Here is a 5,000-nt window from a genome sequence, read left to right on the forward strand (position 1 = left end):
TCCTTGCTTGGCAAAGAGATATTGCCATCCCCTTCTGCCAAGAGTCTGGGGGTTGTTATGAATTCACATCTAAGTTTCGATGAACATGTGACTTGGTATCCAGATGTACGGGTAGCTTATGTCAAATAAATCGCGTAAAATACTTATTTGCCAGATCAACACTGATTAAGATCATAAATGCTTTAGTGTTTAGTAAATTGTTCTACTCTCGTCTGTGTGGGTAGGTGTGACCAAGAAAAATATTGAGAGGCTGCAAAAGGTACAGAATTTTGCTGTCAGGATCGTAACTGGTGCGCGTAAATTCGAACATATCACGCCCTATTTGAAAAATCTAAGTGATCCAATGCGAATCCGATGATGTTTATCTTTTTATTTGTTGGTAGCTTTGTGATACATTGTCTTTTATTTAGATTTTATACTTATATTATAATTGGTTTCTGAAAAACCATGTGGTGGACACAATCAGAAGAACAAAGATCTTCAGGAACAATTTACCATTCTTAAGAAATGGCGTGGGAAATTTGAATGCTTAGTTTACGAAATGCTTTTTATCCAAGAAAAGAAACCTCAGCTGAACACTCAATCTGACTCAATCAAAGCAAAACTATTTAGTACCTAATTGTTACCCTCTACGTTCCACATTGCAGTGTTTTTAATTACATGCAACGAGATTTTCACACACATTCTTAGTATTTAAAGAACTCACAAAAATCTGACTTTTAGTTTTTAGTTTTTACGAATTTGAAAATGATGAACGAATCATCGAAACGTCATTCAAAATTATTATCACTAATTTTTACTCTCAATTGTTATTGTTATTATTATTATTATTATTATTATTATTATTATTATTATCATTATTATTATTATTAGAAATAAGTATAATCGTTCTCTGGTAAAAAGTTTAAAAGGACTATGAGCTTTCGACAGACTGAACTGCTGTCTTCAACGGATAAAAACATGTAAAGAATAAAAGCGAAAGAAGTTTAAATATAACGAAAAATTCGCATAAATTAAAGGATAAAAGCATGTGGTAGAAAGAATGTTAAAAATGCTAAGAAAATTAGTGTTCTTTAAGAGAATGTGATATTGTCTAGGGACCGGGCACGAATTATTGTCCGCCCCAACGGTTTTTGCCGTGTGCCATGACTCCAATGTCTTTCTACTCCGATTGTTCGCTTTGTCAATGATTTTAGAGTTGTCGAAGTCAATAGCATGATTAAAAGCCCACGCGTGTTTTGCGACATTTGAGGAGCCTTTAGTACAATGCTTTAAGTTCCTCATGTGTTCTTTTCTCCTAGTAGTAAAGGATCTTTTAGTTTCACCAATGTAGCTCCAGGGGCAAGATGCGCATGGAATTTTATAGATGACATTGCATTGGTCGTCTTCGGCAGGTCGAAACTTAGGGATAGGGAAATGCTGTTGTAAAGTTTTTACTGGTCTGCTGGTGACTTGGATGTCGTGTTCCTTGAAGATTCTTGTGAGAGGTTCCGTGATGCCTTTGATGTAGGGAAGGACTGCATAGTTGCGTCGGTTTGTTGGCTCAGCCCATTTAAAGAACATGCCGACCAACTCTTCTGGAGTAGGTGTAGGTGGTGGAGGTCTCGCTTTTTTTCTTATAACATCAGCAGCGATTTTTTGGGATAGCCGTTGGAGTGTAAAGCGGCGCAAACACGAGCAGTTTCACGGGTCTTTCCAATTTGTGTGTTGGGGAGATTCAAAGCTCTATGCAGGAGTGTCTCAGCGGTGCTGATTTTATGTTTCCTGTCATGGTGTGAATGGAAGTCAAGATATCTATCCGTATGTGTGGGTTTGCGATAGATGTCGACCAAAAGTTTTCCGTTATCGCGCGAAATGAGGGTGTCAAGAAAGGGTAGTTGGCCGTTGGACTCATGTTTGATGGTGAAAAAAATATGCTGATCGAATGAGTTCAATGAATCGTGGAAGGAGGCAACAGCGTCCCTCGTAATAATGCAGAAACTGTTGTCTACATATCGCTTCCAAAATTTCGGCGAGACAGTAGTCGCGTTGATTGCTGTTTTTTCGATTTCTTCCATGCATAGGTTGGCTACTACAGGGCTGACAGGGCTACCTATAGCACAACCGTGGATTTGTTTGTAGATGGTGTCATTATAAACAAAGAAGTTATTGGACAACACAAAATTCAGTAAGGAAATTATGTCCTCGATGTCTAGGTTGGTCCTGGAATGGAGAGACGAATCATCCTCTAATTTCTTCCTGATATAGTCGCAAGCTTTATCGACAGAGATGGCGGTGAATAGAGACACCACATCAAAGGAAACAATGGTTTCGTCATCTTGGATGTTAACGTCGGCTATTTCGTTAGAGAACACCTGTGAATTAGCAACTGAGATCCCAGATCAAATACGAACCTCTGCGGCTGCGATCTTCCAAAGGGCTTCTTTACCTAATCACAACATCTCTAAAGAAGAAAGTAAAGCTTTACATGAGTTAAAGAAAGACCGCTCTAGACTCATCATGAAAGCTGACAAAGGAAATTGCCTCGTTGTGTTGGATAGAGAAGAATACGACAGCAAAATGGAGTCTCTCCTTGCGGACCGAAGTACTTATGAAGTTGTCACAAGATCTCCGTTCGGTCGAATCGAGCGTGATTTGAACGCGAAGCTCCTGAACTTTAAGAGACAACTAAAGATTGATGACATTCCAATGCTAATTCACAGGAGTTCTCTAACGAAATAGCCGACGTTAACATCCAAGATGACGAGACCATGGTTTCCTTTGATGTGGTGTCTCTATTCACCGCCGTCCCTGTCGATAAAGCTTGCGATTATATCAGGAAGAAATTAGAGGATGATTCGTCTCTCCATTCCAGGACCAACCTAGACATCGAGGACATAATTTCCTTACTGAATTTTGTGTTGTCCAATACCTTCTTTATTTATAATGACACCATCTTCAAACAAATCCACGGTTGTGCTATGGGTTGCCCCGTCAGCCCTGTAGTAGCCAACCTATGCATGGAAGAAATCGAAAAGACAGCAATCAACGCGACTACTGTCTCGCCGAAATTTTGGAAGCGATATGTAGACGACAGTTTCTGCATTATTAAGAGTGACGCTGTTGCCTCCTTCCACGATTCATTGAACTCAATTGATCAGCATATTTCTTTCACCATCGAACATGAGTCCAACGGCCAACTACCCTTTCTTTACAAACCTCATTTCGCGCGATAGCGGAAACTTTTGGTCGACATCTACCGCAAACCCACACATACGGATGGATATCTTGACTTCCATTCACACCATGCCAGGAAACATAAAATCAGCACCGCTGAGACACTCCTGCATAGAGCTTTGAATCTCCCCAACACACAAATTGGAAAGACCCGTGAAACTGCTCGTGTTTGCGCCGCTTTACACTCCAACGGCTATCCCAAAAAGTCGCTGCTGATGTTATAAGAAAGAAAGCGAGACCTCCACCACCTACACCTACTCCAGAAGAGTTGGTCGGCATGTTCTTTAAATGGGCTGAGCCAACAAACCGACGCAACTATGCAGTCCTTCCCTACATCAAAGGCATCACGGAACCTCTCACAAGAATCTTCAAGGAACACGACATCCAAGTCCCCAGCAGACCAGTAAAAACTTTACAACAGCATTTCCCTATCCCTAAGTTTCGACCTGCCGAAGACGACCAATGCAATGTCATCTATAAAATTCCATGCGCATCTTGCCCCTGGAGCTACATTGGTGAAACTAAAAGATCTTTTACTACTGGGAGAAAAGAACACATGAGGAACTTAAAGCATTGTACTAAAGGCTCCTCAAATGTCGCAAAACACGCGTGGGCTTTTAATCATGCTATTGACTTCGACAACTCTAAAATCATTGACAAAGCAAACAATCGGAGTAGAAAGACATTGGAGTCATGGCACACGGCAAAAACCGTTGGGGCGGACAATAATTCGTGCCCGCTCCCTAGACAATATCACATTCTCTTAAAGAAACACTAATTTTCTTAGCATTTTTAACATTCTTTCTACTACATGCTTTTATCCTTTAATTTATGCGAATTTTTCGTCATATTTCAACCTCTTTCGCTTTTATTCTTTACATGTTTTTATCCGTTGAAGACATCAGTTCAGTCTGTCGAAAGCTCATAGTCTTTTTAAACCTTGTACCAGAGAACGATTATACTTATTTCTTATCATGAATCGTGGTAACGGATCTTTAATATTTTTAATTATTATTATTATTACATCATTTCCAAGATGACGCACGATTGGAAAAATTTTTTAGACTGCTGGAATCTGCAATTCTTTTTAAAATTCTGCTATTTTTTTTTTAAATTCTGCTATACATCTGGGGCCGGTTGCTCGAAGCATGGTTAGCGCTAACCGGCGTTAAATACCATGGAAACCTATAGGTTTTGATACCTCTTATCCAACGGTAAGCGCTAACCAGGCTTCGAGCAACCGGCCCCTGGGCGCTTTGTATAATCCATCTTTTATTTTGTCACAGCAGACGGAGATAGAGGAAGTCACTCTCGAATCAACCACAAGTTTATCGTTAATGTATCGGTCAAATCTCCCGCCGGAAACCCCCCGCGCATTTGACTTCTTCGCTATATCGGTGTCCCCATCAGGTATCAATGTTTTACCCAGATTATCTTTCCTCGACATTACGAAATTAAGGGCCTTGGTAAAACCCGTGACGGTCAACATCCGTGACGGTCAAAATGTGACAACCATCACGGAAGCGTCACGGATCTGTCACGTGGCTGTCACGTCAAGCGAATTTAGTAGTCATAGGTTTTTAAAGCGAATTTGGCCTTCATCCGTCACGGATTATCACTAAGCCGTCACGGATTTTCAATGAAAACTTACGTTACTCGTAATCCGTCACGGATTATCGGTAGGCCGTCTTCAACAACGTCACGTCCAATTAACAATTACAATTACAAATTATCTAATTATCCATTGTTCTAAAGTCATACGAATGATCTCATATTCAGTTCGA

General features: G+C 40.3%; 2 pseudogenes; one reads left to right on the plus strand and one right to left on the minus strand.

Moving 5' to 3' along the window:
- LOC137971576 (uncharacterized) overlaps nt 1-2,752 on the minus strand; it is a 2,829-nt pseudogene extending 77 nt beyond the window's left edge.
- On the plus strand, nt 2,751-3,994 carry LOC137971577 (uncharacterized; annotated as a pseudogene).
- The last annotated feature ends 1,006 nt before the right edge of the window (nt 3,995-5,000 follow it).

Source organism: Montipora foliosa, chromosome 9, assembly GCF_036669935.1.
Source record: "Montipora foliosa isolate CH-2021 chromosome 9, ASM3666993v2, whole genome shotgun sequence".
Classification (NCBI taxonomy): Eukaryota; Metazoa; Cnidaria; class Anthozoa; order Scleractinia; family Acroporidae; genus Montipora; species Montipora foliosa.